Here is a 12,475-nt window from a genome sequence, read left to right as displayed (position 1 = left end):
AAGAAGTGGAAAATTTCATGGCTATATTTTTAATTTGGCTAGATGTTAAGGGACACTTATTCCAATCTTAATGTTGGGGAAGGATATCCTAGTGGTTATCATTGGATGTGTTTTGGCTAAGGAAAATTGGCAAGGGAAAAGGAAAAGGCATTAAAAGGAAAAAAGAAATTTTTTCCACATTTATTTATGAAAATAAAGGAAATTAGGAGAAACGTAACATGAAAGGTCACAGGTTGCATGTGAGGAGGAAATTGAAGGAAAATAATGGAAAATGAAGAAAATAGAGGCCTCATTAATAAAAAGGCTTTTGAGGATCACTTGGTAACCTTTTGTCAGTTCAAGTTTGGAGCTCTCTCATTATTCTTTCTCTCTCTCTCACTCACTCTTGGTCACTTAGAGTTTTCTTGGAGCACTCTAGCTTTGGATCAAAGAAGGAAAATAAAGCAAAGGAAAAGGAAGGAAAGAAAGGATCAAGGAAGAAGAGCAGGATCAGACAACTTTAGTAGGAATACTTGCAGGTAACCTTTTGCATGTGTGATTTCCTAGCTGGTTTGGACATGCATGGCTTTGCATGTTTGTATATGGTTCTTTTGTTCTCGATGGCATGGTTTTGTCGGGTTATGACAATGGTTTTCAGCCTACCCTTGCCTTTTTTTGGATGCCATGGTATGTTGGGATGTTTATCTCAATTTGAGCTTTGGTTTGCTGGATGGATTTCAGAATCCAGGGTGGAGTTGGTCTCAAGGTTCATTCCCAAAGGCCTAGGAATCTCTCAATCAGTTTTGGCGGGATAAACGGTAAACCCTGAGGGAGAAGTCTCATTTTAGGGGCTAGTCATCTGGGTTTTGATTGTGGTAAAGCCTGAGAGACTGGTCTCGGTTTAGGGCCTAGTGATCTAGGATTGGATTATGGTAAAGCTTGAGAGACAAGGAGACAAAAAATTCCTCAAGGATAGTGATGGATTCCGGATGGCATTCCAAGTTCGGTTTGGTTGTGATCAGACTACCAGCTTTGGTGTGATCACGGTTTGGGGAGGGTGGAAGTGGTTTAACCTCTGGATTCCCTTGGTTGTTCTATGAGATCCCACATTCATGCTTGGAATATGTATTAGGTCCCTATACTACTAGTGTAACCCCTTATTGTTATTAGTGCAACCCCCTTATTATATTGGTGTGCCCATGTAGTCCCCATATTTTTATTATTGTGCCCCATAGAAGCCCACTATTGTTGTTTTTGTGCTCTTACATTATTATTTTTATGTCAGATTTGATTATATTATGACCCCTTAGACTCCTATATATAGAAAGGAGGTCTTGTCATTTGTATCATCCAAGAATTGTTCATTTGTGTAATATAAAGGAGGTTTCCCCTCAAAGAGGGTTATTTTGGAGGCATTGATCTATCTTTTCTTCTATTTTGTGAGTTGGTTGCATAACATTTGGTATCAGAGTTTTGGATTCTAAGGTTTTGCTGCTCCAAACAAGTCATCATGGCATTTTTGCTATAACATTTTCTCTATGAAGTTGAAGAAGCTATAAAATACCCATTTAGCCGAAATCGGTCTGAACCTCGGGTTCGAATTTCAGATATTCTCTCACTATATTTTATGAGATATGATCTTAGGAATTTAGGGTTTTTGCAAGCTCCAGAATTCCATCTCAAACAGGTCATCGTGGCATGTTCGCTATAACTTATTTTCTACGAAGGTTCAGACTCTAAAATTAAAACCCATTTGAGCCGAAATCTTGCTGAAGCTCAGGTCCAAATTTTTGATCTCATCTCGCTATATTTTCGAAGATAGTGTCCAAGGAAGTTAGGGTTTTGCAAGCTGCCAAATTACATCCCAAACAGGTGACCTTGGGAAAATCGTCTTAACTTTCTCTTTGAGTATCAGATTGAAATTTTGTAAGAATTTATAGAAAGAGGACAGCCTGTAGTTTTCTGTATATCAATTTCAAGTCTGAAGGTTGAAACAATGATACGTGGAACTTCTTACAATTTTGCTCTCATGAAAAAGTATATAATCGAGTCATCTTGTGATATTGGGCATAACTATTTCTTAGAGAATCCAACTTCGATAAGACTGGTGGAATTGGAAAGAGGACGTAGAGGGATACCGTAGGTCACAATTTCAGACCTTGGAGATCCGAAATTTTAGAGATAAAATAGATTAAAAATTGAGCTCCTAAAATCAAGAAAAAGCGATATGAGGAAGTTTGATGGCAAGGATCCGGTAAATTGGATACTAGAGATGGAGCAATATTTTGATTTACATGATGTACAACTATTACAAAAGGTACATATTGCATCCTTATATTTAGAACCAAATCAATTTGTATGGTATAGAGGTCTTTGTTCTCGTAAACCACTTGTCACCTGGTTAATTTTCACGGTGGAAATAATAGCACAATATGAGGATACAAAGAGCAACACCTTCTTTAGCCAATTTATAAATCTCAAAGAAAAGGGTTCAATGGTAGAGCACGTTGAAGACTTCCAAAAATTGAATATAAGGGTAAATGATATTCCAGAGAAGCAAATGATTGATGTCTTCATAGGGACATTAAAGGATAACATTCAACATGAGGTTCATCTTTGGGAACCTGATTCATTGGAGAAGGCATTCAGGTTGGCAAGAAAAATTGAAAGTGGAATTATGGAAACAAGGAATCCTACCACTCACAACTATAGATATGGAAGTTTTTTGCTCCTAGCCTTCCACAACCTACAAGGTTTACACCACAACTATTGGAAGAAAAAGAGAAAAAGGGCTTTGTTACAGTTGTGATAGCAAATACACTAAAGGTCATAAGTGTGTTGAGAAGAAATTATTTTACATAGATTGTGAAGAGGAGGAAGAAAAGAATCAAGAAACATCAAAAGAAGAGGATATACACCCGAAACCAACCCTATAGAAAGAAGAAATGAATCTGACCATATCTTGTAAAGCATTGGGAAGAATTACCACTCCTCAAACTCTCAAGATAGAAGGACATATCAAGAAGAAAAAGGTTCAAGAAGTGAAAGATCACGTAGAGCATACAAGAAATGAATTCGAACATGTTATGAAATTAGCTCACAAAAAGATAAAAAAAGATAGATAAACGCCTTAGAAATAAGCCTCTTTGAGGGGGCAACCTCCTTTACATTACACAAATGAACAATTCTTGGATGGTACAAATGACTAAACCTCCCTTCTATATATAGGAGTCTAAGGTGTCACAATATAATCAAGCTGACCTAACAGTAATAACGTAAGGGCACAATAATAACAATAGTGGGTTTCTATGGGGCACACTAATAACAATATGGAGACAATAGGGGCACAATAATAACAATTAGGGATACAATGACAATAGTAATGGGGGAATCACTAGTATTATAGGGACCTAACATGCCCCTCTCCTTTCGAAAAGCATTGTCCTCAATGCTTGAGTAGTTTTGGATGCTTCTGTATAAAATTCTCATCCTCCCATGTGGAATCTTTAGCGGATAAGTTCTTCGACTTGATGAGATACTCTAAAATTGATCGATTGTGAGCTGTCGAGTTCTTGTTTCTGTGACTGCTTCCAGTTCAAATATGATTTTTCCTTCCTCATCAAGTTCTGGCAATATTGTTTGAACTGGGATTTTGTCACCTATAACCTTCTTTAAACATGAAACATGGAAAACTGGGTGCACTCGGGAAGCTGCAGGAAGCTCCAATTTGTATGCCAATGTAACAATGTTTTGCAACACCTTGTATGGACGATAATAATTTGGTGATAATTTATTATCCTTCTCAGCTTGCTTGAGGGACATTTGTTTATATGGTTGTAGCCGTAAGAATACCTAGTCACCTATATCAAAACTTGTTTCACTGCGATGTTGATCTGCCTGTTGCTTCATTCTATTTTGTGCCAATGTGAGGTTATCCTTTAAGAGTTGGAGAACTGGTTGTTGATGCTCGATGTGATGTTCCATTGCTTGAACCTTAGAATTTTCTCTTAAATATGATGTGATGGATGGTGGATGATATCCATAAAGTGCCATAAATGGGGTCATTTTTGCTGCAATATGGAATGAAGTGTTATACCACCATTCAACTAGAGGCAACCATTTGACCCATTGTGTTTGTTTATCAGATACAAAGCAACAAAGATATCCTTCCAAATATTTGTTTACTATCTTAGTTTCCCCATCAGATTGAGGATGATAAGATGAGCTATGAGCTAACTGAGTACCGAGACAAGAAAATAATTATGTCAAAAAATTTCTAGTGAAAATGGGATCTCTGTCGCTTACAATAATCTTCGGGTTTCCATGTAGCTTTTTGAATTGTTTCCATAAATTCAGTAGAAACTGTATTGGCTTTAAATGGAAGCGATAATGCACAAAAGTTTGTATACTTGGTAAGTCTGTCAACTACCACCATGATGACACTCTTTCCTTCAGACTTGGGTAAACTGCTGGAAATAATACTGAGAGGGAGGGTGAATCAGTATTAGCAAATCAATAACTTTTTCATTTCATACTCTGATTCATATACGCTACTTCAGTTAAGGGAACTCGCATGTACATGCAACTGTGCTTAATGTAACCAGTGTATATTCAGTAAACTTATGATTCAGTTAATTCATCATATGTTGATCTTTAATCAATGCATCAAAACTTCATTAACCATATAAACAGTAAACAGGTGCAATAAAACAGAACAGATCATCACACATAAGAAACACACATGAACACCATGATAGAAGATGGAAACCTAATGCGGGACAAAAACCACCTGCTGCTGTCTTCCTTTTAATATAAGAAAAACCTGTTTACAATATTGTACTAGCGCAGACTCATACCAGTGCGCAGGCACCCACCTGCAGAAGGCTACAACCTTCTCTTATTCTCTAGCTTCTACTAGAAGGGAGTTACAACCCCCTGGCTCTTGTACTAGTTGATATATTTACTAGGACGTAGGTGCCGACCTATAGAAGGCTACGACCTTCTCTTTTCCTCCAGGGACCACATTTCATAAATTTCCAGACCGGATACACCTGGATCACAACACCATAATCTGAAGGCCACGTTTCATCCAATTTTCATATTGGACCCATCAACAACATTGAAACTCAAAATCAATCGCCACTGCAACACAACTATTGCATTACCCACAATTGAATCACTGAAGACCAGTCATCAAAACATAGTTACTAGAACACAGAGCAGAACCCAGAACTCTACAACAACCACCAAAACCCTCTACAAATTCAGATATAATATTTCATAATGTGTACGCTACTTTGATGAACTGAACCAGTGTGTATACATGCTTTTACAAAAGCGAACCCACGTACAAATATGCAAATATTAACTCATAACTTTGCAGCTATTCTAGACATCGATCATACCCAGATCATAACATTTATAGAACAAACATGCATCAGTAGTTCAGATCTAGTCTATCAATGATCAGACCACATAATGATAATACATTCAAACCCATCATTCAGAATCATCCACATAGGTGCATCCTTAGTTCAGATCAAGCAAAGCATCACAAACCCATAACCTGCATACTAGATCTCTCACTTCATCAATTATCCAATCCTTACACACATTGGCCTAATGATCTCCTCCTCCTTATATAGTTTTAGGCCTTTCTCAATACCATGGACCAAAACCACTTAGGACCAATACCTTGGACCTAATACCTGGGGTCAATACCTTGGACCAAATACCATGGATCAAAATACCATGGACCAAATACCATGGATCAAAATACCATGGACCAAATACCTTGGACCAAAACTTAGATATACATGCTTTTCATTCCATGAAAGTGCGTGTGTATGTTATATGCTCCTTTTGGTCTGTTAACCCGCGTGTATACGCTTTTCTGTCAAGGTGAACCTGCATATACCTCTCTCTGATCAATAAATATTTGCTATTGACCTGGTGCACTATAATCTGTCATCTGAGTGAGTTCCCATCAAGGACAACACCTGTATCATAATGCCAACATAAACCTACGATAAAATCCATTAAACCTCCTCCCAGCGTTGGCTTGGAATGGACAAAGGTTGTAATAGACCTGGGGTCTTAATTGCTTCAACGTTATTTTGTTGGAAAACCAAACATTCTGCCACAAACTTTTGAATATCCGATTTAAGGCCATCCCAAAAAAATTCCTTCTTCACCCTCTGGTAAGATTTTAAAAATCTTGAGTGCCCTCCTAAGGGAGAAGTCTGCAATTCCATAAGAATCTTTTGTTTGAGTTGGTAATTCTTACATAGGTATAAGCGATCTTTGTACCATAACGAATCATTTTTCTAGCTAAATGTATAAGATATATTGGGATCTTGTTGTAAATTTTGAATGAGTTCCCACACTTCTTTGTCATTCTTCCATTCATCTCTTACTTTGTTTATCCAATCTAGTTGGATAATAGAAATGACACACAACAATGCTTCCACATCCTCATCCTTTCTTGAGAGTGCATCTGCCACAACATTTCGCTTCCCTTTTTTGTAGATGATTTCAAAGTCATAACCCAACATCTTTGTGACCCATTTTTGTTGCTCTTCAGAGGATAATATTTGTTCTAAAAAGTATTTAAGACTATCATGATCCGTTTTTACCTTGAAGTGTCTTCCCATTAGGTAGGGTCACCATTTCTTAAGTGCATGTAGTATTTCCAACACTTCCTTCTCATAAATAGCTTTGTGTAAATACTTTCCTTTGATTGGATGACTTTCGAAAGCAATGGGTCTTTCATCTTGCATTAAAACAACACCAATTCCATTTCCTCAAGCATCACATTCCATAATAAATGTTTTTGTGAAGTCCGGCGTAGCTAAGACCGGTGCTTGGCACATTGCCTCTTTAAGATGTTCGAAGGCCTTTGTTGCTTCTAGAGTCCATGAAAATGCATCTTTCTTCAAGAATGTTGTTAGAGGTGATGTTATTCTCCAATAATTCTTAACAAACTTGCGATAATACTCTGTCAACCCGAAAAATCCTCGCAAATGCTTTATGGCTGTGGGGATTTTCCATTTCTTAATGGCTTTAATTTTGCTAGGGTCTACCTTAACACCTTCATGAGATACAATATGACCCAGATATTTCACCTCTTGTACTCCAAAGAAACATTTGGAGCTTTTTGCATATAATTGTTTCTCCTTCAATAGTTTGAGCACCCTATCAACATGTTCAACATGATCCTTCCAAGACTTCGTGTAGACTAGTATATCATCAAAAAATACTAACACAAATTTTCTAAGGAAGGGTTTGAAAATGGAATTCATCAAACCTTGATATGTAGAAGGTGCATTGGTAAGGACAAAAGGCATGACCGAAAATTCATAATGACCCTCATTAGTTCTAAATGTTGTTTTCATAATGTCTTTAGTATTCATTCTGACTTGATGATATCCTGAATGAAGATCCAATTTGGTGAAGTAAATTGATCCATGAAATTCATCCAATAATTCATCAATGACAGGAATGGGAAATTTATCTTTAATAGTGAGCTTGTTGAGCTCCCTATAATCCGGACACATGCGCCATGATCTATCATTCTTGTGCACCAATACTACTAGAGTAGAGAAAGAACTTTGACTAGGTTGAACTATACCAGCCTCTAGCATTTCTGCAACCATATGTTCGATTTCACTCTTTTCGGCATAGGGATATATGTACGGCGTGATGTTTGGAGGAACACTTCCTGGAATCAAATGAATAGCATGATCATGATCACGAATAGGTGGGAGGCCTTTGGGAGTCTCAAATACCTTGGAATGATTGTCCAAGATTTTTTGGAGATCTGGAGAAATAGATGATTTCGATGTGGGAACCTCTAGAGAACATAATTGTGAAATTACGCCTCACTGTACCTTCTTTAGAATCTTTGTCATACCGTTAGAGCTGATTATCTTTCCCAGTTTCTAGTAATACTATTTTTCCTATAATACTATTCTTCCTGTAATGGTTGTTCCTAGTAATACTATTCTTCCTATGCTACGAAGCTATGGGAACAACTCTGTGACTGTCTTTCTATAAGCTTGTATTCCACCTGATAGCATTTTGATGTCGAGGAATAGGCCGTGAGCCGATGTAATGTATTTACCTCTATATTAATGAAGAATAAGGTTATGGGATCATAACATATCCATTATGTGTTATTCCAGTTATTCAAAATTTGTATGTATGCAAATGTTTAGGTAATATTTTTGTTACAACATGTATAGACTGTTGTGATCTGATTAGTTTGAAGAATAAGTTAATGTTCCATGTTCTCCATTTTTTTATATGGTTTTCCCTGGTTCTAAATTCCAACCCTCATTTAACTAAAGTTGTGGCTCGCCTCAGGTGAGACTCCTTACCCTTCCTGGGTAAGGTGAAAATGTTGACATTGCGCTAGACTACAGCGGAGCCTTGTTGGCCCTTGCACCCGAACCCAGGGTCTTAACCCTGTTGCTATTTATGTGCCAACAAATAATATAATGAGAAGTAATGTTGTCGCACCTATACTCTTATCTTAGGGATTTTTAGAAGTTTCTTGAACAAATTTCTATAAATCTACTGGTTCAAACAATCCTTCTATTTTTATTTCCCAAAGTTTAAAACTTTTACCGGAGAAAATTGGCAAAAGTGGCATTAAAAGCTTCAATATTTCACCTATTTCTTCAAACTTTTTTGATTGATTTAGAACTATATTTGGCATTTCATATTTTTCCTGTAATTTTTGTTTCTCTCTCGATATGTTTGAGTTCTCTCCAGAACTCTTTGAGTCTCTTTTACGGACCCATCGCTATGCACACTCCTATTTTCTAGAATGAAGAAAATGTCTTTAGCGTTAAATGAAATCCTGATTCTTCAGCGAGGCTCTTGCAAAGGCTGAAAATTTGTGATTGGATTGGTGCCTTGCAATAGTCACATGTAGCAAACAGATTGAAGGTCTACAAAACTGCACACAGTCTTGCTCCTCGACTCTGATAGATCTCTTCCTACGATGTGCAGGTCAATTCCTCCATTATGTGCTAGGAAACACTCAACAAATATCAACAGAGACTCTAAGCAAACACAGGCTCCACATGACACACACTCTTCAATCAACTAACCATGTACAACTCTGTTTCATCAGTTGCACGGAACACAGACCAAACATTGATCCAGTGGACCTTAACCGCCAAACTAGATGCATAGATCTGAAAGAAAGTCAATAACATGCAATGTCCACACCAGCAAACAACGTATCCAATGCCTGGTCCACAACTTTCAACAACAATTCAAACACAATTATAATCACTTCAAACAAAAATTTGCATGTGGTAGCAACCCCCAAGCAGGGTTGGAATTTGACGGGCATTTTGCCCGTCAGAGACCAGTTTACCCGTAAAATACGTTGAATTTTTTTAAATAACCGTCTGACCTGACGTGTTGGGAAGGATGCAGAACGTATTTTTGACGGTTAAGGTTTTTTTGAAAACGTTATTAATATCATATCCCAAGAGTGACACCTTTCCACTTCAACTTGGAACACTATAATAAATCGATAATCATCTTATCAACAAATGAACTTTAGAAAAAAACCAGGTGCTTTAGAGGGCAGTTTCCTCGACTTTAGTTTACAGAAATGGTCCGCTGAAATTAAAATTCGTCTGCATTATAAGTTCCGTGATTGTGGTTTCGACAAGACTCGCTGAAAGATATTATTCATGACCATCCCGCTATTCAGAGCTCGGTTATTATTAAGTATTTTAGATTTTTATAGTTTTTTTGGATTGGAATTAAGTATGGTATCTTTTAAAGAAATTGTAAGAAATTGTAGATTTGTGTGGATTAAATATTTTTATTTTTTAATGTATAAATTAATTAAGTATATTTAAAAATCTCTCCAATTTTAAATAATTAAAATTTGATAAATATAATTCTTTAAAAAAGTTTAGTGTTTTTTTATGATGTTTTAGTTAAAAATATACTTGAAATATATTAAGTGAATTTAGTGAATTGCTTTCTATAATATTTTAATATTTTTGTTTCTTTTTCTCTTTTTTTTCAAATATTGGGAAAAATGATTATAATTCAGTGGTGAAATTCACATTGGGGACAATCATCACTGGAAGCTATCCATAATGCAGGTTGAATCATCATGGTTTCACTGGCAGCTATCCATAATGCAGGTTGACTCGTCATGGTTATTATAGAAAAACCACTCCCTGGAATTACCCTACTCCGAGTCCGAGTTTGACTTTCACTCTTACCAAATATCTCTTAGTCTTGGCCTATTAACCTATTTCCTTACATTCCATGAAATCAAACTCTTAGCCAAACAAAAGCAATTTTAAGGCATACCATAGAACTAAAAAAAAAATTGTCAACAATTCCAATTTATAAACACAATTCTTTTAAAAATTTGTAAGAAGTGTGTGTATATTTAATGGTTTATGTTTTACAATATCCATCACCAACAAGGTGTGTTATTGAAACACATACTTGTAATACGTTAAGTGGGTTCAAGTAAAACAAAACCTAATTTATTAATTGTACAATACCATCAGAATGAAACGAGTCTAAAACATCACTGAAAACTATTTTTTAATTTATTAGAATTAATAAATGTAGAAATGGTGTTGAAGAACTCAATTGTAAACATGATAATGTAGATATCTTACCTTGGAAACCTTTTTTAACAAAACCTTCTAGAAATGACCTTTGTTTGGCTCTTTTATACTTTAGGAATGATTACAAATAGAAATTATAAACTTATAGATAACAATGTTGCGTATTTTTATTCCTAGGCTTCACATTCTCGGTCTTTCTCTATTTTCTTTTGTGCCATTAATTTTGCAAGATTTCAATTTTCCATGGGTAAATCCATTTAGGCCCCTTTTCACCTTCATTGATTTGCTTTCTTGTTGATGAGCTTGAGGTGCATGTGAGTGGACCATGCCAATTGAAGAGAGCTCTCAAGTGAATTCGAATATGCACACACATAGAAAGTGAAACATATTTTTATTAAAGTAGGAATTACGATACTTACAACTAGCACAAAAGCACCTAAAGCCTAAGGACACACAACCAGGAAAATGGATTTGAGACCATTCAACAAAGGTTATTACCTAGTCTCCTTAAATATATGTCTACAAAACTAAGTGATCAATAAGCATCTAGTCTAATAGAGACTTTATATCATATATATATATATATATATATATGCCCACAACACAACAAATTTGGCTTGGTTTGAAATGTTTTGTTCATGATGAGATCTCTTCAGATGCTCAATCTTAATATACAAGGGGAAGAAAACATATATATTTCGTACTGCTTAGAAGTAATGTCGTTCAATAACTCACAATTCGTTCATTTGATTAGGGTAAGTTGGATTAGAATCTAAGTCCAAATAGTTTCCTTGAAATCCAATGAATATGTATCTACCTCTTATGCAAACATCATTAAAATTCTCACTTGAATGAATCAAACAATCAATCCATGAGTGTGTTAGTGCATCATCGAACCTACATAGCTAAAAGAACAAAACCTCTTCCTTGTCACAATAATTTTGGACCACAATCTTGCTTGTTCCCACTTACTCTCCCTGAGTGTATTGGCCACCCACCTTTATTGAATTGTTTGGGCCAGAGGTCTGTCATGGTGTCATCGACTCACCACTCACTTATGAAAGTTATCCTATGTCACAATATCACCTATGGAATAGTGGAAGTGTCGCTTCGACTATAATTTGCACCAGATATCGAGTGTCTCAACATATCACTTAAAAGATTTGAAAGATATGGCTCATGAAGCTTATGAAATACCAGAACACTTTTTATATATTGTACTTATTTGACTACAAACTCTCCACGGTGGAACCTCACATTGATTCCATGTGATTATGATCATGGAGAGGATGCAGAGGATAGTCCATCTCATAGTTTTACTTTGTTGGTCATCTTATACGTCCCATAAGAACTCCTTAGTAATATCATGTTATGGCATGTCTGAGTCAAGGACATTTGATTTCAGAGTTATGGAGATTTTATTGTGAGTGTTCCATATAATTTCAAACAAAATTTCAGAATTCAATAAGTCATTTATGTGTTATGGTCATTTTGTTTTTTCTTTTCTTATGATAGATATGTGTTTTTAATGAAACCTTTATTAGTGAAGCGTTAATTTATTATCAAAACATCACCTTTGGAAGGGCAAAATTTTAAACATAACGTTTCTTGAAGGGCAGCATAAAAACCTAAAACGTCAAAAAAAAATTGTACGATGGGTAAAGAGGAATCCAAATTCCAACCCTGCCCCCAAGTGATTCACGTCGGGTTCACCCCGACATTGTATGTAGCAAAGAGGAAACACATAGAACTTGTGGAGAAGTCATGTAGCAGTCTGACACACAGTAAACGCACCCTCAATAATCTCATAGGTTGACTGGAAATGACTCCTTTGACTGTTTTGACCAAAGAAAATTTGTTGACTTTTGAGATCTTGA

This window comes from Pinus tabuliformis, chromosome 6 (assembly GCF_031772625.1).
Source record: "Pinus tabuliformis cultivar Carrire ecotype Pingquan chromosome 6, CPIR1, whole genome shotgun sequence".
NCBI lineage: Eukaryota > Viridiplantae > Streptophyta > Pinopsida > Pinales > Pinaceae > Pinus > Pinus tabuliformis.
Note: the sequence above shows the minus strand (reverse complement) of the source record.